The following is a 23773-nucleotide window of genomic DNA, read 5'->3' as shown; positions in this document are numbered from 1 at the left end:
AAGTCACATTAGCTGCTCACAAGAGCTCCTTATCTGTAATACTCAGCCTTTCTCACCTTCCCCATCGCTAATAAATCCTCTTCTCCTTCTTCTGGATTTTCTATGGAGAAGAATCATCTATCTTAGTTTTGTCTTATTTTTTTTTTCTCTTCTGGATTCCCATTTTCTATTCCTAATATTCTATAAGAAACAGAGGCTCCTAGAAGAAGACTTCCATTCTTTCCTGAAAATGCAAAAGGCTCTTGTATAATCTTGGAACCTAGGCAAGCCCTGTTCTATTTTGCAACTTTCCCTCTGAACCATCTTGGCTAATTCTTTAAGAATTAATTAATTTAAATGCATCTGGCTCTGATCTTTACTCTCCATTGTCTTAAGCCATTTACTTTTCCCTGCTTTCTCCTATCACCATCTTCTTTCCTCTTCTAGGCTGTTTTTCAGTCACATATAATACCCACCTACCCCGTGCACATGCATTCATTCATTCATTATTTCCTGCAGGATTCAGCATGCTATTTATACGGCCTCTTCTATGTGCATAGAACTGAGACAGAGCAAGACTCTGTCTTTGTGTGCTGTACTTTCCCTGTACTTTGTGTGCTGTCTGTGTGGTGTGGTGGCGAGAGCTAAAGGGTTCCAGGCAGACATATAGGGCCAGAGCAGAACAATCCTGTTTACTAGGGAGTGTGACCACCACTATTCTCCACCTGCTACCTGCTTCTCTTCCCCATATGACAGAATGAGGACTGCAATTACAGTTTTATTTATTTATTTAATTCATGTATTTGTTTATTTAGTTAGTCAGTTTTGAGACAGGGTCTCGCTCTGTCACCCAAGCTGGAGTGCAGTGGCATGAACACAGCTCACTGTAGCCTCAACCTCCTGGACTTAAGTGATCCTCCCACCCCAGCCTCTCAAAGTGCTTGGATTACAGCCATGAGCCACCACACCTGTGATTTTAGATAAGCTTCTGACCACAAGCTATGATGAAAAACTCCTCGTGTAGAATGCTGAGTTTTGATGTACTTAGGAATGCTCCAAAAAACCCTTAAAAAGAGAAGTAATAATACGGTCGTGAGAATTTCCTATCTGTTGCTGGGGTATTCAAAACTAACCAACTGCAGTGGCTGCCTGGGGGTGTTACAGAGAGCCACAGCATCTGCCCTGCAATGTAGAGCATCCTGGGAGCATCCTCAGAACCAGCTGACTGAAGCACTGTTCACAACTGATAAAAGGCAGAAACAACCCAAATGTCCATCATCAGATGAATTTGGATAAATAAAATGTGATGTATCCACATAATGGAATATTATTCAGCCATGAAAAAGGAATACAGTTCTGATACATGCTACCGTGTGAATAAACCCTGAAAAGATGATGCTATATGAAACCAGTCAGATACAAAAGGACACATATTGAATGACCCCATTTACATGAGGGAACCAGGAATAGGCAAATTCATAGACACAGAAAGTAGAATAGAGATTGCCAGGGGCTGAGGGGAGGGGATGATAGGTAAACCCATTGTTTAACAGGTATAGAGTTTCGGTTTGAAATAATGAACAAGTTCAGGGACAGACAGTGATGATGGTTAGATAACACTGAACATACTTAATCCCACTGAATAGTACACTTAAAAATGGGTAAAATAGTAAACTTTATGTCATGTATATTTCACCACAATTAAAAATAACAATAACAACAACAAAAAAACCAGCTGGCCATGAGCCCAGCAAGTGAACCAAGACAGTCAGTGCACACTTAGCTGAAGCTGAGCTGGTATACACTGTACCTCACCAGAGGTTGCAGATACTACCAAGGAGTCAGGCAGGGCTTACCTGCATGACAATGAGGAAAAGGCTAACATACTTCTCCCAGAAGCCTCACCCCACAAACAAGTAACTAAAGAGGGCAGGTGGGGAATCTCGGAAAGTAACAGTCCCTGAGTGATCATAAAGACTCATGGTGCTGGGCGCGGTGGCTCACGCCTGTAATCCCAGCACTTTGGGAGGCTGAGGCAGGTGGATCACCTGAGGTGAGGATTTTGAGACCAGCCTGACCAATACGGTGAAACCCCATCTCTACTAAAAATACAAAAATTAGCCGGGCATGGTAGCATGAGCCTATAGTCCCAGCTACTCGGGAGGCTGAGACAGGAGAATTGCTTGAACCTGGGAAGCGGAGGTTGCAGTGAGCTGAGATCATGTCATTGCACTCCAGCCTGGGCGACAGAGCAAGACTCCGTCTCAAAAAAAAATTAAAAAATTTTAAAAAGACTCATGGCAAGAGGTTCCGGAGGCACTTCCGAGAGTTCTAATCCTGCTGCACGTGGCTTTTCTCCTCCACCCACCGCCTCGCAATCACAGCTGGTCATCTTGAGCTACAAGGCCAAAACTCCCATGACTAGCCATCTTCGAGGGGGAAGAATCACTGCAGACATTTGGGACCCATCCATATCCAGATACAGATCACTAAGAGGGCACTGTATTTGGGGGGCTGTGGTTGAAACTTTGATGAATCTGTAAAAAGCAGTTTCACTTCAAGATGAGAGAATGAATGAAACAAAGAATTAGTGGAGAATTTAAAAATTAAGGTAGAGACTCGAAGCTACACATGTGAAAAATGTGTGAGGGAGTGAAAGAAAAAAGAGGGAGTAAGATCAAGGAGTATTTTTTTAACAACAGGTGAAGCCTAAGGATATTCATAATAAAGAGGGAAAGAAACAGTGAAGAGAGAGGAAATAATCTCAGACCATAGTTCCCCAAGCCGGTGGGAGACAAGAAGGTTATAAGAACAAGCAAAATGTCTGGCTTTGGAAAAAGGCAAATTTCCGCAGGAGTAGGGAAGAAGACTTGGCTAACCCTGAAATGAGATCAGGTATATGAAAGAGCCTTGAAAAGCGTGCTGGTCCACCCGATGCAAGGTATCATGATGAAGCCTACTAGAACAGCTAAGTTTGTGTTTGCTGCTTGCTTCTTACATTAATCCTCTTTCACATTCATGGATAAAGATTATTGTTAAGAAAACATGTGAACACTATCCAGACAATGAAAAGACAACCTACAGAAGGGAAGAAATTTGCAAATCATGTATCTGGTAAGTGACTGTTGCCCAGAATTCATAAACAATTCCCACAACTCGACGACAAATAAACAACCCCATTCAAAAATGGGCGAGGACTTGAACAGACGTTTCTCCAAAGAAGCTATACAAATGGCCAATAAGCACACAAAAAGATGCCAACATCATTAGCCATCAGGGAATTGCAAATCAAAACCAAACTGAGACACCACTTCACATCCATTAGGATGGCTATTATCAAAAGGCAGGAAACAACAAGAATTGGTGAGGATATAGAGAAATGGAAATGCTGTGTGTGCATTGCTGTTGGGAAGGTAAAATGGTACAGTTGCTGCAGAAAACACTTTAGCAGGTCCTCAAAATGTTAAGCATAAAATTACAATTTGATCCAGCAATTCCATTCCTTCATATATATCCAAAAGGATAGAAAGCAGAACTCAGATACCTGTACACCAATGTTCATAGCAGCATTACTCAGAGCAGCCCAAAGGCGGAAACAACCCAAATATCCATCAACAGAAAATTTCATTTTTTTTAAAAGTCATACAATGGAATCTGATGCTACAACATGGATGAACCTTAAAAACATGTGACCTGGCCGGGCGCGGTGGCTCACGCTTGTAATCCCAGCACTTTGGGAAGCCGAGGCGGGCGGATCACGAGGTCAGGAGATCGAGACCATCCTGGCTAACACAGTGAAACCCCGTCTCTACTAAAAATACAAAAAAAATTAGCCGGGCGTGGTGGCGGGCGCCTGTAGTCCCAGCTACTCGGAGAGGCTGAGGCAGGAGAATGGCGTGAACCCAGGAGGCGGAGCTTGCAGTGAGCCGAGATGGTGCCACTGCACTCCAGCCTGGGCGACAGAGTGAGACTCCGTCTCACAAAAAAAACAAAAAAACAAAAAAACAAAAAAAAAACATGTGACCTGAAATGAGACACAAAAGGCCAAACATTCTATGATCCCACTTATATGAGATCCCAGTTATATAACAGGCAAATTCATAGAGACTGAAAATAGAACAGAGGTTACCAGGGGCTGCCCCTGGTAAACAATGAGGAGTTATTGTTTAATGGGTTCAGAATTTCTATTTGAGATGATGAAAAAGTTCTGGAAATGGACAGTGGTAATGCCTGCTTGACACTGTGAATATACTTAATGCCAATGAACTGTCCACTTAAAAATGTTTAAGACGGTAATTTTTGTTATATGTATTTTACCACAATAAAAAATTTTTTTGGCTGGGCACAGTGGTTCACACCTGTGATCCCAGCTACTTGAGAGGCTGAGGCAGAAGGTCACTTGAGCCCAGGAGGTCGAGGCTGTAGTAAGCCATGATCACACCACTGCACGCCAGCCTGGGCAACAGAGCATGACCCTGTCTCAAAAAAAAAAAAAATATTTGAAGGGAAAAAACAAGAATACTAGAAATGCAGATCTAATAAGCAAGCCCAATATGACCTGTTAGCACAGTATCCAAACAGAACTTCTTTTCTTCTTTCCCTCTTCCCTTCCTTCTTTCCTTTCCTTTCTTCCTTCCTTGCCTAAGTTCTATATGAAATAACTAAACATTCTGAGGAAGACAGATGCCTGAGAGAATTATGATGAGAATTTAATTTTAAAAAGATAAATCACATTACGACAGGGACTGGCAGAGTGAGGTAATCTACAGCAGGGACTGTACAAAACAGCAGGCTGAACCAAAGACCCAGGAGGTGTTTCTATCTTCAGCAAAAGGGAAAATGAAGAAAGAACAGAAATACATTTTGCAAGCCCCAAATTTGTAAGGCATTCAGTTCTATAAAAACTCCTTGCAACCGTCTTCAAGGAGAAGATGAATTAAATAATTCAGGCAGGGCTAGTTTCACTGGCTGTGAACTCCCATCCAAGGAAACAAAGCAACATAACCTGGATCCCATGTCAGCAGAAGGTCAGAGATCAGATCTTATGCTAGCTCAGAAACTACAGTCTACCACTCTAGCTTCCCAACGCTGTGGATAGAATTTGTAGGACATCAGTTTAAAATTCCATGTGAATAATCCTCAATGAAAGGTAAATCCAGTTTGCTCAACCTGGTATCTCACATAAAGAACAAGCCGGTTTTAAGCATACCTTTCTACTGCTGATTACTGCTGAACCATTTCGTATCATGAAGAAAAAGGTTTAGGGCCAAGGGTGAATGTTCACATGCCTCAGCCTTCCACTTAATTCAACAAGAATCATCTATAAACCAAACTCTAAGACCTCAGGATAGACCCGGCTAATTAGTGATTCTTCTTAAAAAAATCATAATGACACTGTTATGATTATAAGAGGTAGAATGGTCTCCTAAGATGCGTTCCAATTGTAATTAAAACAGGGCTGTCCCAGAGCTCCCATTTAGTTTTAATTTATATTAAAATAACTTAGAAGAGCTATTTGATACATTGAACAATTGCCTTAAATCTGGTTGCTTAAATGTCAGCATCTTCCTCCTTCCACAAGCCTCAAAATTTGGGATGAATAATGTGCTGTGAAAAAAGAAGTAGGATCCAAATTACCAACACAAGTGGCATTTTTTTCATGACATCGAATAAACTGTTTTTTAAAATGAGATGATGCTGTACTCAAGCTATTTGAAAGATGGAGTGCAAAAAAGATTCTGCCCATCAACAACCACGTTGGTGGAACTAATTGAAACTGTAAGAACTACATCTATTTGGAAACTGATTTTAATCAATGTTGAAGAGACTGAATGCCCATAGCTTTTCACTTAATTACACTTACAATGCTGGATCTGGAAGAGATTCCAAATATTCTTGTGGCATCTATTCTATTCAAAGCACTCTGGGCTACTCTATCTAGAAACAGAACTACTTTTTACTCCACTCACCTAGCTTTACTTGCTTTACAGCACTTACCACAATCTGATGGTATATTATATACTTACGTATATGTACAAAATTTGCCACTGTTTATTGTCTCACTCTCCCACCAGAATGTCATCTCCACGGTGCAGGGATCCTGTCCGTATCCCAATACCCACGACAGTGCCTCACGCAGAGTAACACGGAAATTACTGTTATCTGTTTACTGGCCGACTAGATAACACTCGCCCCACTCTTTCACCTAATACATGAGATATTTGGGCCAGGCATAGTGGTGCTCATGTCTATAATCCCAGCAGTTTGGGAGGCCAAGGCAGGTGGATCACTTGAGCCCAGGAGTTCAAGACCATCCTAGGCAACATGGCAAGACCCCATGTCTACAAAAAAAACACAAAAACTAGCAGGCATGATGGAGAGCGCCTATAGTCCCAGCTACTTGGGAGGCTGAGGTAGGAGGATCCTTTGAGCCCCGGAGGTCGAGGCTGCCGTGCGCCATGATTGTGCCACTGCACTCCAGCCTGGGTAACAGAGCAAGACCTTGCCTCAAAGAGAGAGAGAGAGAGAGATCTGATGCTCAGAAAAGTGGAGTGAGAAAAAGCTGGGCCTTAGAGCCAGGTCTCTTAACTCCTAGTCACCCTTCAAAGTCAATCAATGTGATTATGCTGCTCCCTGATCTGACAGCTCTCCATTACCCAAGTGTCAGCACTGGTCTTAGTTTATATGGGCTGCTGTAACAAAGTATCATTGACTGGGTGGCTTATAAATAACAGAAATCTACTTCTCACAGTTCTGGAGGCTGGGAAGTCCAAGATCAAGGAGCTGGCAGATTTGATGTCTGTTGAAGGTCCATTTCCTGGCTTATAGATGGTGTCTTCTTGCTGTGTCCCACATGGTTGAACGGGTGAGGGAGCTCTCTCTGATGTCTCTTTTATAAGGGCACTTATCCTATACATCAGGATTCCACCCTCACAACCATTATAATCACCTCCCAAATGCCCCACTTCCTAATACCTTCACCTTGGGGTTTAGGATTTCAACATATGAATTTTGGGGAGACAAAAATATTCAGTCCATTGCAGCACTATTCAGTCTTTTCAATCTCTCCAAATTGTTCCTGGCCCACTTCTCTAGTCTTGTCTCCTGCCCCTCCCCTCCATGCCTGACGTTCCAGCGACCTCACACCATAGCTACCAAGCTTCCCACATTTTTGCTTACTCTGCCCGTACCTTTGGAATACCTCTCCACCCCGTCTCCATCTGTTACATTTCTACTCCTTCTCCAAGACCCAGCGCAAATATCACTTCCTCTGTGAGCTTCCTCCTGATCTTCCCTTATTCTACCCTGTCACCGGTATTCAATCCCTCCCCTGTGCTCTCACAGCACTTTGTCCATTGCAATCCACTCTAAATTCAGCCCTGTCTTTCTTCTTTACTAGATGGACTATGAGTTCTTTATTTTTACATTCTCTAGAAACTCCACAGTAACTGGCATCAATAGCTGGAGTAGGGAGGCGAGAAGGAAACAGGGGACACACGCCACTCCTCCACGTTCAGTAGGACTCCCAACATCCTAACTGACGGCCCCGGTGACCCAAAAGCACAAAATCTGATACTGCTAGAAAGGGGATATGTCATTAAACATGGCAGCCCATGAAATCAGCTAGGAAATTCCGAAAAAGCATACATCATAACGTATTTGTTTGACAACTACGCAAGAATGCCGCATTTTCTTTTTTCAAGTTAGAAGTTACAGGCCAGATGCAGTGGCTCACACCTGTAATCCCAGCACTTTGGGAGGCCAAGGCAAGTGGATCACATGAAGCTAAGAGTTTGAGACCAGCCTGGCCAACATGGCAAAACCCCTTCTCTACTAAAAATACAAAAATTAGCCAGGTGTGGTGGCACATGCCTGTAATCCCAGCTACTCGGGAACCTGAGGCATGAGAATCACTTGAACCTGGGAGGCAGAGGTTGCAGTAAGCTGAGATCATGCCACTTCACTCCAGCCTGGGCGACAGAGTGAGAACCTGTCTCAAAAAAGAAGAAAAGAAAGCACAACGAAATACTTTGGGCCGAGACCTAGCTTTGTCACATTCAAGCAATCTGTACTTCTCCAACTCCTGTTCTTGTCATACTGTGCCCATGGTACCCAATACATGGTATATGTTCAGTACAGGTTGGTTGACATGAGAGAAAATGGGTTTATCATGACTGGCTGGGGGGGATGTGGATGGAAATGGAAATTTTCTTTTCTTTTTTTTGAAACAAGGTCTCATTCTGTCACCCAGGCTGGAGTTCAGTGGCACAATCTCGGCTCATTGTAGCCTCAACCTTCCAGGCTCAAGCAACCCACCCACCTTAGCCTCCTGAGTAGCTGGGACCACAGGTGCACACCGCCATGCCCAGTAAATTTGTGGGAGGGAGGTGTTTGTTTTTTGTTTGTTTGTTTGTTTGTTTGTTTTGTAGAGGCGGGGTTTGGTCTTGTTGCCCAGGCTGATCTCAAACTCCTAGGCTCAAGTGATCCACCCACCTCAGCCTCCTGAGTAACTGGGACTACAGACAGGCGCCACCAAGCCTTGCTGGAAATCTTCATTAAACTTCAAAACAAAGGACACAGTTACTTATTTTGCCTGCTTGAAGGTAACCGTTCAGAGATTGCTGTCTTGCTTTATTTGTCTATATCTAGGATCAACCGGGGTTGTTTGTAACAGACAAAAAAAAAAGAAAAATGATAATCTATAAATATTTTTATAAACCAACATTCCTCCAACCTTCACAATGCACAGTGGCCCTTCTAAATGGACAAATTCATAAAGGTTAATATCTAGTATGGATTATGAAATTAATTGAAGTGTCAGAGGTTCCCTGACAAAATTGTTGTTCACTAGTTGTCACTGGGCCACTGATGGCAAATTAAGTGACTTGGGACTCCGCATGGGCCAAAAAGAAAGGCTAGAGCAGAAGCTGCATAAAGTAAACATCTTTAAGATGCTAATCACTACAGTCACACTGAGCTGCCTATGTTGATTAGGAAATACAAATCTCAACTAAAAATAGCAGATAAAACATTTTGATCATGAAGTTCTCTTCCTTTTTATCTTTGCTAGTTAAAGACCATTATGTCACAAAACTGACAGGAAGCCTACGTTCTGAGGCCATGGCTTTTGCAGCTGCCAACCCTGGCTATTCTTTCCAGATTGGAACGTCAGGAGCATCCGTGTTAAGAAACAGTCACTCACGGCTCATATGCTTTCTTCAGAACACAGGCAAACGACCTCCCTTCATCTCAGCTCTCGTCCTTAAAAATGATTCAGCCTGAAAGCATTGCTGCTTTGTCCATCAAGGCTGACTCAAAACTATCTGAGGCCAGGTGCAGTGGCTCACACCTGTAATCCCAGCACTCTGGGAGGCCGAGGCAGGGGACTGCTTGAGCCCAAAAGTTCGAGACCAGCCTGGTCAACATGATGAGACTCTGTCTCTACTAAAAATACAAAAATTAGCCAGGCGTGGTGTTGCACAACTATAATCCCAGGTACTCAGGAGGCTGAGGTAGGAGAATCACTTGAACCTGGGAGGCGGAGGCTGTAGTGAGCCGAGATGGTGCCACTGCACCCCTGGCACAGTGGCTCATGCCTGTAATCCTAGCACTTTGGGAGGCTGAGGTGGGTGGATCACTTGATGTCAGGAATTCAAGACCAGCCTGGCCAACATGGTGAAACTCCATCTCTATTAAAAATACAAAAAATGAGCCGGGTGTGGTGGCGCACACTTGTAATCCCAGCTACTCGGGAGGCTGAGGCAGGAGAATCGCTTGAACCTGGGGGGCAGAGGTTGCAGTGAGCTGAGATTGCGCCACTGCACTCTAGCCTGAATGACAGAGTGAGACTCCATCTCCAAAAAAAAAAAAAAAAAAAACAAAACCTATCTGAAATCCTCTGGTAATAAGAAGTACATATGAAAGTGCTGACTTAAATGAGCACCATATCTTATTTACCCCTGTGACGACTGTTAATGAATATTTTAATGCAGGACCTCTGACCTATAGAGGAAGGTAAAACTAAGCCTAAACATCTACATTATAAATAAACAAAGCCCTCCACCCTGTGTATGTGTGTACACACACAACTGGCACAGTGAATATACACATACATACACACAACTAGTAAACACCTAACAGGCAATGGATTAGGCACAGATCTTGAAACATACAATTGCCATGCACTAAATGGTCCTCTCGTGGTTCAGAGTTTCAGTCTTCCTGAGCCCCTAACCTATTAGCAGGGAGAGACTACAGGCAATGGAAAGAATTCAGCTCAGTTACTCACCTCTGAACCTTAGCCTTCTCATCAGTAAAATGAGGGTTGGACTAGACCAGCACTGCCCAACAGAAACATAATGCAAGCCACAAATGTGAGCCAAATATGTAATTTTAAATTTCTTAGTAGATACATTTTAAAAGTAAAAAAATGCAAAAATTAATTTTAACAATATTTTATTCAATCCAACATAGTCAAAACTATTACTTCAACATGTAATCAACATTAAAAAACTATTAATGACATATTTTGCATTCTCTTTTCACACCAAATGTTTCAAATCCAGTATGTTGTTTTTTTAAAAAAGAAAATAGAAACAGTACTTTTACCTTGTTGCCCAGGCTGGTCTCCAATTCCTGGGCTCACTGTAGCCTCAACCTCCCTAGCTCAAGGGATCCACCTGCCTCAGCCTCCTAAAGTGTTGGGATTATAGGCATGAGTCACCAGGACCAGCACTAGTATGTACTTTATTTTATTTTATTTTATTATTTTATTTTATTTTATTTTTGAGACAGGCTCACTGTATTTTATTTTATTTTATTTTATTTTTGAGACAGGCTCACTGTATTTTATTTTATTTTATTTTTGAGACAGGCTCACTGTATTATTTTATTTTATTTTATTTTATTTTATTTTATTTTTGAGACAGGCTCACTGTAGCCTCAACCTCCCTAGCTCAAGCAATCCTCCCACCTCAGCCCCAAGTAACTGGGACCACAGACATGCGCCTCCATGCCCAGCTAACTTTGGTTTTTTAGGAGGAGGGTTTTTTTTTTTTTTTTTTTTTAGAGAGACAGGGTTTTGCCATGTTGCCCAGCTGGTCTGGAATTCCTGGCCTTGGCCTCCCAAAGGCTGGGATTACAGGTGTGAGCCATAGCGCTGGCCCTAGTATGTATTTTAAATTGACAGCACATCTCCATTCGGACTAGCCACATGGGACCAGTAGGGCCGTATAGGGCAGCACAGGCCTAGATGATCTCTGATATTTCTCTTAATACTAGAAGTTATTTTAATAAAGGGAATGACAGATTTTCAGATCAAGGTCTACTTAGAAGAAGTATAAAGCATTTTCCTAAAATTCTTAGTCTGTTTACCCTCATTCAAAATGGTGTTTTGCTTTTTTAAACTTTTTAAATTCAGTGGAATTGGATCTGTAAACAACTAAGTGGTTTGATCTACTGCTTTTAGCACGACTGTTCTCACTGCCACAGTCACTGTCTTACAAACCTCCAGGGAGATTAAGAATACTCAGAACAAAATATAACTACTGAATGAATGAGACATCTCAAAAATCATAACTTGAAAAGACAACTGTTCAGATGAAAGTTCAACAGAAATGGCAAAGAAAAATATTTGATAACCATGTTATCTTCTATCTATTAAGATAATGCTATAAAAATAATACAAATGTGCACATGCTTTTGGAATTGTTTCTCTAATTACTCAACATCTATGAGAAAGATTCATGCTGCTGCTCCCACACTGTCTTGCTTATTAATGCCTTTGTGATCAATGATCTGCCTTTGCCAGATGGCTGGCCTGAGTTAAGAGTACAATATGCGCTCACAGAACAAAGCAAAGCTAACTGGCCTTCCCAAGAATTGAACCTGTGACCCTGACCTCATTAACTCTAGAAGACAGTTAACCCATCACAAACTTGCATGGCCAGCTGCATCATAAATAAAGCCAGGAAAGCCCACTGCCTCTGTCACGGTGACACTCTGGTGGAGAAAAAGTCATTCTAAATGTATTAAAAACTTTTCAAAATGAAGAAAAATCCTGACTGTAATCATTTAGGGCAGCCTGGAATTCACCAGCAGTGTCTTAACAGCCCTGCTGGATCTGTCACAATCTTCCCTAAGAACATTAGCTGTGGCCCCCACCCGAGAGCATAAATGGTATTGGCAACGGGGTTTGGAGTAATGATATTTTCTCTTTCAAAAATGGTGATCTTGGGACTATGGCCTCTCCTTTTTATTTCTCCCAAGTGAGGAAACAGCCCATTGTTAACAAGGGGTTGACAATTATCTATAAGAATTTTCACAGATTATTCCTTGAATCCGGCTTATCCTAGATTTAAATAATAATCAAGTTTTCAGGTAACCTGTTTCCCCCTCCCTGTCTCCTTGTCTTCCTTCTTGCCAACCAATCCCTCCCCAGGTGAGTGGAGTGAGGCTAGTGAGCCTCCAGATAAGATCCTTCTTACCTTCCCTGGTAAAAAACAAAATGCCTTTTTAGCAAGGTGTCCTTCCTTTTCTAATTCCTCTTAGCAGCTGCTACTTGCTCTTAAACTCTATTCTAACAACCGTTTCTAGTGGGCTAAGTATTTACTCCTGATTTAAATGTTTTTTAAAGTGTTTCAGGGACGCAGTTTCTGTGTCTTTTCCCCACTTCATATTGAATACAGTACCAGTTTGGAAAGCAAGTTTTTTGACATTTCTTCTTAATCCCCAAAGTATGACACTTGAAAAACACTAAAGACATCTGAAAGACCTGGTGAAGACTTTAAAATCTGACTGAAATATTTATGTTTCCATTTTTGACATTTTAAATGGTATCACTTTTTCACATATAAAAGCTTTTACATATGGTTGTTCTATTTGGCTTCTTAAATATTTCTAATAACATGTGACTACAAGGATGACAACAGGTGACTATAAAAACATCTCTTCAGGGTTGTTACTCAGTTTTTTTATTTCCACAAAGTTACTTAATATGTATTTCTTTACTTTAGAGAAGAGTTTATAATCTGGTACTTCTCATATATGTGTGAAAATCATACATCTATGTAAACCTAAAATATGCATATGCATCTACCTTAAAGCCACCAGAACAAATTAATATCTAAATTGATTTTGTTCTTATCTCTATGAATTTTCACATCAGGATAAAAAGGAGCCTCTTGAGTGGCGGCTCATGCCTGTAATCCCAGCACTTTGGGAGGCTGAGGCAAGGCAGGTAGATCACTTGAGCCCAAGAGTTCATGACCAGCCTAGGAAACAGAGAGAGACCACATCTCTACAAAAAATAATTAACCAGATGTGGTGGCATGCGCCTACGGTCCCAGCTATTCAGGAGGCTGAGCTAGGAGGATCACTTGAGCCCAGGAGGTGGAGGCTGCAGTGAGCCATGGCTATGCACTCCAGCCTGGGTGACAGAGCAAGACCCTATAAATGAATAAATAAAAACATAAATGAATAAAAGAATAAGCAGGACACAAATATAAAGGGAGCCAAGTTTTGTATCTGCCTGAACGTACAAATTACAATGACCATTCAATAAGTGGGCCATGTCCTGACGCTCACAAAAACTGTAACAATCCACTAAGGGTCAAGTAGTAGACAGAATTAATAAATACGCATAAAACATAGGCTTGCTGCAACTGTACACAGTTTCATTAGCTGCAAAGTATATTTTGAGAGCCTGCCTAAGGATGAAATCTGATGTTCAAAAATAAATGCAATTATATCTATATTTGTTTACATCAAATCTTAATAAAAAAAGACTGATGAACAGAAATATATGGCTATTCAAACCACATAAATAAACCATGAAACTGCTGTTCTTTGTCTAACATATCATCATGATCTACACAAATTCAGATTTTTAAATTGTCAGCTTTGAAAACACTAACCTTAATTCAACAAATAAACTGTTTAAATATATGGTTAAAAGTTTAAAGCCCCATGCACACAGGGGTATCCAAAGCTATAATGCAAGAGCAGTGGCATATTTATACATTTTTAGGCACCTGGCACTCATGTTATTTATGAGTTACACTCCTACATATAATAGCAATAATGCAAACCAGACACCGTAAGAGTTTTAATCCAGAAGATATAAATGTAAAAAAAAGTGAAATTTGCCTTTATTATATAAAAGCATCTATTTGTGTATTCTAAGTATTATTTATAAAATATGTTTCCTGAAAAACCCCTTAATTCTTCCTGACAGTGTGTTTCAAAGAGGGAAGTCCTAGAAATATCAAAATATTAAAATTAAAATCATGCTACAAATACACATAGGAAACATGCAAAGAACTGAAAAACCAAAAAACAAAAAATGCTAATAGGATACTTGGTGGTCGTTTCTTAAAGTACTTTACAAAGTAAATACTTTTACCGCCTTGTGATTTTAAGACCAATCAATACACTATAAAGTACTCTTTTGTAGCTTGTAAGGCTTCATTTTGTGCCTTAACAAAAGCCGACATTCATTCGTAATGAAGTATTTTTATAGTTACACAGCTATTTCATGTCTCTTAGGAAGATATATTAAACCTGTGGATGCTCAATAAAAATGACCAACTAATTGACTCTATCACAAAAACCTGAGAAGCTATTACAAAATCTTTACATCAAAGACCAGCTAAAGCCAGAAAGAATTACATTATGCTTCCTTAACTTCCCTAAGTTGAAAACTGACTTGAAATGAGTCATTTCAAAGGAAACTACAAAAGATGTACCACAATGGGTAAATTCTCAATATCAACATTCAAATTTATGTTAAGGAAGAAATGAAACATCTTCAGAAATCACTATGAGGGAACATCAGAAAACCATGGGGGTTAAGAGGGCAGGCAGGCTTTGGGATCAGAGAGAACTCAGTTTGAATCTTTGCTTCATCCCTCTCTAAATTTAGGACCTTGGGCAAGTTAATAAAAAGCTCTCTGAGTCTTAATTTCAATTATCAAATGTAAACACAAGGCCTACTTACAGGGCTGTCGTGAGAACTAAATTAGATAACATATATAAATAGACTGCTTAGCACACAGTAACGTGACCATGATAAATACTCAATAAATGATCGTAATTCCCAAGAAATGTTTAAGAACCTATTTTTAAATGTAATTTAGTATTCAAACTCCAACTGATGTTGTGAACCATTTTAAGAAAAGAAATAAAGATTCAAAAACAGAGTTTTCTTAAATGCACTTAACCTGATTATCCTTTGCATTAGTGCTTTTCAAAGTGTAGTTCCTGACTCATTAATGGGATGTGAAATCATTTAGCGATCTCAGCCAACATTTTTTAAATAAAATAGAATAAAAAATATAAGAATGCATTGCACATTCAAAGTCTAAGCATTACTTCATGAATTTTTTAATTACAGATATTTACAATGTATCTGTATACTGGGTGGCAAAGTAAAATGCATCTCTTACTGTGCAAAAATAAAAGTTCAGGCTGGGCGCAGTGGTTCACGCCTGTAATCCTAGTATTTTGGGAGGCCAAGGCAGGAGGATCGCTTGAGACCAGCCTGGGCAACACAGTAGGACCTCATCTCTTAAAAAAAAAAAAAAAAAAAGTAAAATAAAAAATTAAAAAGTTTAAAAGCCATTGCTTTACATTAAAATAATGAAAATAAAAATTAGCTGACACTGAATGCTTAGTTTGTACTAAACATTGGGCTATGCCCACATTATTTAATCCTCACAAACATGTTCTAAGTAGGATTACTTCCCCCATTTTACAGATGAGGAAACTGAGGCTTAGATTAAATCACTTGCCAAGGATGCAGAGCTAGTAGCTAGTAAAGCCAATGCTCAAATTCAATCACCTGCCTCGAGACCTTGTGTATTTAACCACTCCCATAAGTACTAGGTTGTAAAATATACCTTTTCTTTATATAAAAGTTATCCAAAAGGTAGACTTTTTCATGAGGTCTAATTCCAGTGTGATTTTCTAGGGGTACAGTGTATTTTGGAGAAGCCTGTGTGATTCAGGAGAGAAAGCTCTGGGCGTGAGATCCAGCTTCTGTCCCTGGCATTGTTGCTTTAGTGACAAGGAGCTGGCAAGTCATTTAATCTCGCCATGTCTGGATTTCCTCACCTACAAAACGGGAATGATAATATCTGCCCTGCCTCCCCACAGGCCACTGTGAGAAACTATATGCACATACAACAAGTGAAATGTTCTATTTTGCTACTCAGTTCCAGGAGATGATTAAAAATGATGAAAAAAACCACCCAAGAGGCCCCATTCTTGGAAGAAACACACATCAACTATGACTGAAAAAGGACGTCACCAAGCTTTCATAAACTGTATGTGGAAAACCTCTGCACAGCTGTTGGCACACAGTAGGCCTTCAGTAAATGTTAGTTGAATAAAAAGAAGTAAACAAATTCCATCTGTACATGTTTTATCCACTTGTATTTTTTTCACCTATTCATTCTTTCTTTCCACGACTACATACTGAACACCTACTGTGTGCCAGATCAGAAATATGGGCCACAAAAAAAGACTACAAGATTGTCTCTTGCCCTGGAGAATTTCAAATTAATGTCAATTAATTGGTCTGAAATTGGGTAAGAGAAAAACTGCAAAACACAGCTCCCTCATCTAGCGATAATAATAACTTCCATTTATTGTAGTGGTTTGTAGTTTATGAAGAACTATGAACTATTATGAAGAGCTAGCTTTTGTTTCTTACACCAACTGCCTATTGTCAAGTTGGTGTTAGCTTCCTCCTCCAAATTCAGTGGTCGGTAAGTACTGCTAAGTCTTTAGAGTGAAAGTTTCTCAATGTGTTAGAGATGACTGTAAAATTAAGCTTCTGAATAAAATGCATTTTAAATAATCAACAGTGGAAAGGGCGATCCAGTAGCATGATTTTTTTCCCTGCCCACTTCTGAGTTGAAGTGATCTGTAATGCAACCATATTACATTTTTCAAAATGTTTCTTTTTCAAAGCTGCCTTTGAATTTTTTTTCACATAGGCAATTTTCTCTTGAATATACTGAACGAGGATTCCCTTTTCCCAAAGGATAAAGGAGACAGTAGTGAAGGAGTCTTTGTTGACTTTTTAAAAATTACTCAAAACTGACTGTTTTATTCAGATTCCTGAGTCACAAACAATGCCAAAGAACTGTGAGCCATTTTTTATATAATTCCATAATTACTATAGGTGATTTTTAAAGGAAACATTGATTTAACTTACAACTTAATGAATCAAAAATTTGCCACAGGATATTTACTAAGAATCTTTTTCTAAAACTGCCTTATCCTTTGTATTCTAACCACTCCCTCTCCACCACCACCACTTACCACCCCCAATACACACACACACACACACACACACACACACACACACACTCCCTCACCTACACCAGATCAGTTTCCCAGCCATCATTCCTAAAACCATATTAAAATTTCACAACACATGGTCCTACTTACTAGGTTTTCTTCCCCCTCCCCCTCCACTGAATCAATGTGTCTTGAAATACATATTCTCTCTTAAAATTCAGAATTCAGAAAATGATTACGATGTCTCTAACTCAAGAACACATATTATAAAATTCAAAGTCGGCTTCTGTTTACTGATAATCATGAAAAAAAAAAAAAGCCATACCCCACCCACCGTATCCGTAGGGTTAGGAGGTCCAATCTCGCCACTACAGAGCTCTGCAAGAAAGGACGCTTATAGTGCCAGGAAAACCATCGCAACAAGCCCCGGGCGAAGATAAGGAAAACACATTTTACACCACGGGCAGCACGCAGTCTCCTGGCCCTGGCCCTTGGTAAACAGGGGAAACCTTTGTCTTGCCTCAGCCATCAAACTGGTGGCTCATCAGAATTGGGGCAACAAGAGTTTGTGCGAAACGGTCTGGCAGAGGTTAAACAAAGCAATGCAGCTCTGGGGGCGGTGGGGAGAGGGCTGAGCCCGGACGGCGTCCGCGATCCCGGACGGCGAGGTCTGGTTCTGGCCCTTGCTGCGGTCGGGACCGAGCCAGGGACCCGGGGACAGGATGGCGAGGCGCGGGAAGGGGAGAAGGCAGGCGAGGTCCCATATTCTCCGCAAGTTCCCGGGGCGCAGCCTGGCGGCAGGTTCCCCTGCGGGAATCCAAAGCTCGCAAGCCGCGCGCAGGTTCCTCGGGGAGGGTCCGCACCTCCCACGCGGGGACACCGCCCTGAAGTCCACCGCCCGCCGCGCCGAGCCCACGCCCCCGAGGCCAGGTCTCCTGGAGTCCCGGGGCGCTGCGGGGGCCCGGCCCGGAGGGGCGCGAGTGGAGGAGAAAAGCCCGCCCCTGTCCCCATTGTCTGGCTCCGGCCGCAGGCCGAGCAGGCGCTCACCTGAGGTCCCCGCCTGGCGCTCCAGCTGGCTGAGCGGCTGGCCGGCGACCTGCGGTTCCGGGCGGGCGGCAGACTCGGAGGCACTGCGCGCGGCAGCCTCCGCATCAGCAGCCGCCGCGGCAGCAGCACCAGCAGCGCACCCGCCTCTCAGTCGGCCGTGGCCTCCATTGCTCTCCCCACTGCCGCCACCGCGCGGCACTGCGCGCCCGGCCCCGCGCGGCGTGGTCACATGCTCCGCCGGCGCCTCGGGCGCTCGGACCCGCGCCGCCGCCCCGCCCGGCTTCGCCCAGGGACCGCTGAGCGCGAGGCGCCGGCTTCCTTCTCGCGCCCTCCGGGAGTGGCGCGCACCGGATGGCTCCACTCCCCTCCCCAGGGGTGCCCAGAAACCCGGAGCGGGCCCCAAGGAGGGGCGTGGGGTTGACCAGTGCCCTCCCGGCTTCTGCAAAGCCTGACTCGAGGGAGTGCTGAACTCGTGGGGTCTGAAGTTACAGTGGTGGGCTCACAGCGAGGCTCATCCTGCGTGGGGCGAGAACATTGGACCATCAGTCACCACTCCACGCGTTGCAATTTCGGTCCGTTACCCGCAGTAGTCACACTAATAGGAGATACCGGGAGCCCAGGAGAAGTTTCGCCCTGCAGAGTCCCAACCATAATAAATGTCACTGGGACTCCTGAGAGTTGAGTAAGTTGGAAAATGCCACCTAGAAATAGAAAGGCTAGAAATTGCATTGCTGAGTCGCTGTACATCTGAACGGAGTGACATTGACAATGGGCATTATTGTCCCCAGCCATAATGAAATTAAATATTGATTTTGATGCTTTAAGGAAAATAATTACTTCCCCTTTTGTGGACTAACGAAGAAAACAAGACTTTTCCTTAATACTTTTTGCTATGACTATGCCAATGCAACTACTGGAAATCAGTTTCTGGTGATCTTTTTAGTTTACTATGTATGCAAGGATGCTAAAAATAATTGAATATCATTATTAAACAGGAAATTTTAAAGCAAAATGACTAGACGAAAGATGCAAAATACGAAAGATAGCCCTAAACTATACCCAGTATTGAGCCAGATGTCCCAAACGCCAAAATCAGGACTAGTAATTTCTTTTTTTTTTTTTTTTTTGAGACGGAGTTTCTTGTTGTCCAGGCTGGAGTGCAATGGCGCGATCTCAGCTCACTGCAACCTCCAACTCCCGGGTTCAAGCGATTTTCTTGCCACAGCCTCCTGAGTAGCTGGGATTACAGGCGCCCGCCACCACGCCCAGCTAATTTTTGTATTTTTAGTAGAGACGAGGTTTCACCTTATTGGCCAAGGACTAGTAATTTCACTGCATGACTTAAAGGAGCAACCTTGAGACTGGGAGAATCTAGTGCATGCTACCTTATCCAACTGGTTTATTCTAGATAAACATTTAAGTTAAATATCAGTATAATATATGGCTTTGTATTTTCGTGAATATAGATACTTAGTTCAGTGTGTACATATCCTAAACTATGTCTGCCTTATTCCAAATTAGAATAATGCAGAGTTTTAGAAAGGGTTGAGCATATTTCTTTTGATTTGAGTCTAGTAGCAATAGAAGTTCCCAGAAGCTGGCCGGGCACGGTGGCTCATGCCTGTAATGCCAGCACTTTGGGAGGCCGAGGCAGGTGGATCACCTGAGGTCGGTAGTTCAAGACCAGCCTGGGCAACTTGGCAAAACCCCGTCTCTACTAAAAATACAAAAATTAGCCGGGCGTAGTGTTGCATCCCTGTAATCCCAGCTACTCGGGAAGCTGAGGCAGGAGAATCGCTTGAACCCGGGACGCGGAGGTTGTAGTGAGCTGAGATTGCGCCATTGCACTCCAGCCTGGACAACAAGAGAGAAATTCCATCTCAAAAAAAAAAAAAAAGAAGTTCCCAGAAGACAAAAATCAAATCTATGCAGAACATATAGCTGGGATCTTGTTCTTGATATATATTATAGTCTTGCCAACTACATGAAAACACAAATGTCCATATAAAAATTCAAATGTTCATAAGTCAAATGTAGGTCTACTATCTTTTCATTTTGTAGGACAAGGCACCCCAATTCATATACACCCAAAAAATATTGCCGGAGTTCTGGAGAAATGATGCTCACATTGGAGCGTTCTAACAACTAGACTTGGTGTCTCATGGGCCTCAGAAATCGAAATCCATCAGGCACCACTTTTGACAGGTGCTGTTTTTTTTCCTCACTTTTCAAATACATTGGTTCATAGCAACTATATCCAGGGCTATAACAAGATTGCACGGCACCCTGACCCCAAGTATCAGTCTACTATTCCACTTTTTCGATAGCTAACTGCCTACCAGTGGAAACATTTTTCAGAGGCCATAATACAAAAAAAAAAAAAAAAGATGCAGAACATCTAGAATTTTTTTTTAACACTTAACCATTTAACTTCTGTGTGAGGGGTTATAGAAAATATGTGGGAAATAAATTTCGTAGTTAGACCAGTAGTTTCAGCTGTAGGGATACTTGGACTTTAGGAGACATTTGGCAGTGTCTTGGGCACATTTTTGGTGGTCTACACTGGGGATGGCAGGTGCTACTACTGGGCATCTACTGGGGAGAGGCCAGAGATGCTGCTAAGAATCTTACAATGCTCAGAACAGCCCCCACAACCAAGAATTATCCAGCCCCAAATGACAGTAGTGCTAAGGTTAAGAAACACTGAGTTAGACCAAGTACTTCCAAAGCCTCTCCATTCTATAATCCACCATGTCTGTGTATCATCCCTTTCCATGACTTTCTGTCCCTCAGCATGAGTCCACTGGATAATTCAATTAACTTCAGATATTTCCTTAAATTAGTAAAATGGGAATAACTGTTCTAGTTCACGTATCTTTTAAATTACCATTATTATTGTGTCTGAAAATTAAGTAATGGAAAAATATAATAGGCAAATACTAACAGAAGAAAACATGGAGACAACTGCAAATCTATGTGCAAAATAATCAGTTTGGATCCCTATCTCACTACATAAAAAGTTAACTCAAATGGATCACAGATCTAAAGGAAAGAGCTAAAACTATAAAACTCTTAGAAGAAAACAAAGGCATAAATCATGTCCTTAGGTTAGACAATGGTTTATAAGATACGACATCAAAAACACAAGCAACGCAAGAGAAAAATCAACAATATCAAAATTTATAACTTTTATGTTACACATGATATCATCAACTGAGTGAAACTATGATGCATGGAATTGGACAATACATTTACAAATCATATATTGTATCTAACAAGGGACTTGTATACAGAATACATAAAGAACTCATAACACTCAATAATAAAAAGACAAATAACCCAATTTTATCATGGGCAAAGGATTTGAATGGACGTTTCTCCAATGAAAATACACAAATGACCAATGAGCAAATGAAAAGATGCTTAACGTCATTAACCATTGGGGAACTGCAAATCAAAATCACACCTAGGGTGGCCATAATAAAAAAGACAGATAATCACAAGTGTTGGTGAGGACATAGAGAAATTGGAAACTTCATATATTCTGATGATAGAATAACCAATGACCCAGCAATTCTACTCCTAGAAAAATACCCAAGAGAAATGAAAACATATCCACACAAAAACGTATACATGAGTGTTTATAACAGCATTATTTAGAATAGCCAAAAAGTGGAAACTACTCAAATGTCCATCAACTGATGAATATATTAAACAAAATGTGGATATCCATACAGCAGAATATTACTTGGCAATAGAAAGGAATGAAGTACTGAGTGATAGATATGTGCTACATGTATGAACCTTGCATGCAACATGGATGAACCTTGAAAACATTAATGCTAAGTGAAAGAAACCAGACTCAAAAGACCAAATGTGATATGATTTTATTTGTATCAATGTCCAGACAGTCAAATTTATAGAGATAGTAGTAGATTATGATTGTGGGGAGGAGGAGTTGGGGGAAAATGGAGAGTGACTGTTAATGGGTATGGTGGGTATAGGGTTTCTTTCTTTTCTTTCTTTTTTTTTTTTTTGAGATGCGGTCTTGCTCTGTCATCCAGGTTGGAGTGCAGTGGTGTCATCTTGGCTCATTACAACCTCTGCCTCCTGGGCTCAAGTGATCCTCCCACCTCAGCCTCCAAGTAGCTGGGACTACAGGCACATGCCACCACACCCAGCTAATTTTTTAATTTTTTTGTAGAGATGGGGTTTCTCTGTGTTGCCCAGGCTTGTCTTGAAATCCTGGGCTCAAGTGATCCACCCACCTCGGCCTCCCAAAGTGCTGGGACTACAGGTGTGTGCCACTGCGCCCTGCCAGTGTGGGGTTTCTTTTGGTGATGATGAAAATGTTCTAAAATTGCAATAACAGCTGCACAATTCTGTAAATATACAAGAGTCATCAAATCATATAATTTAAGTGGGTGAATTTTATGGCATGTAAATTATATCTCAACAAAGTTATTACAAAATAGATGACAGCATAAGTTGCAATATTAGTGTCTGATAAAAGAGATTTCAGGGTAAAAAGTATAAGTGCTAAAAGGCGCAATCCAAAAAAAAATATGTAACAGTCTTGAAATGTATGTATCTAACAACAGAGCTTTTAAATTACTGACAGAGTGAAGAATAAATGAATAAAAATAAAATTCTTGCTTTAATTAAAATTCCTTAAACAGTGAACAGTAAAACAAAATTATTGCTTTAATTAAAATTCCTTAAATAGTAAAAAAAGTTAATAAAATTCTTGCTTTAACAAACTACAGATAGTTCCCAACTTAGGATGATTTGACTTATGTTGTTTCAACTTTATGATGCTATGAAACCATTCTGTTTTTCACCTTCAGTATAGTATTCAATAAACTTCATGAGATAGCCAACACTTTATTATAAAATGAGTTTGTGTTAGATGATTTTGTCCAACTATTGTGAGTGTTCTGAGGATATTTAAGGTAGGCTACACTAAGCTATAATGTTTAGTAGGCTAGAGGTATTAAATGCATTTTCAACTTAGGGATATTTTCAACTTACAATGGGTGTACCAGGACATAATCCCATCATAAGTCAAGAAACATACTATATTTAAGGCAAAAACTGAAATAAAAGGAAAAGCAAACAATTCTGCTCTCACCGTGAGAGGTATTTTAATTTTTCTTGGAATTAACTTATCAAGTAGACAAAGATAATTGTCCAGAGAATTCACAGGCCCTACCATTCCATTTTTGTACCCTTTATAGCAAAAATTCCCAGGAAAGAGTTACCTAACTCATGTCATCTCCCCCTTAACACCCACCTTTCTTTCTTGAACTACTCCAATCATGCTTAAATTCCCATTACTCCAGTGAAACAGTCCTCATGTTGTCAAATCTGATGGATCATCATGAGTCTTCTGTTTACTCCATTTCTCAGCAGCATTTGACACACTGATTTTTCCATTCTTTAG

The 23773-nt window shown here is 41.1% G+C and overlaps 1 protein-coding gene across 2 annotated transcripts in view; it reads right to left on the bottom strand.

The window, feature by feature from the left end:
* CRACD (capping protein inhibiting regulator of actin dynamics) overlaps positions 1-18504 on the bottom strand; it is a 297196-nt gene extending 278692 nt beyond the window's left edge. For both annotated transcript variants that reach the window (XM_032151460.2, XM_058434434.1), the window contains exon 1: positions 18331-18504. The gene's annotated coding sequence lies outside the window, so the exon portion shown is untranslated. The remainder of the gene's footprint in view (positions 1-18330) is intronic.
* Positions 18505-23773: the final 5269 nt, after the last annotated feature.

This window comes from Hylobates moloch, unplaced genomic scaffold (assembly GCF_009828535.3).
Source record: "Hylobates moloch isolate HMO894 unplaced genomic scaffold, HMol_V3 SCAFFOLD_2, whole genome shotgun sequence".
Lineage (NCBI taxonomy): Eukaryota > Metazoa > Chordata > Mammalia > Primates > Hylobatidae > Hylobates > Hylobates moloch.
Note: the sequence above shows the minus strand (reverse complement) of the source record. Positions and strands in the feature narration are given on the sequence as shown.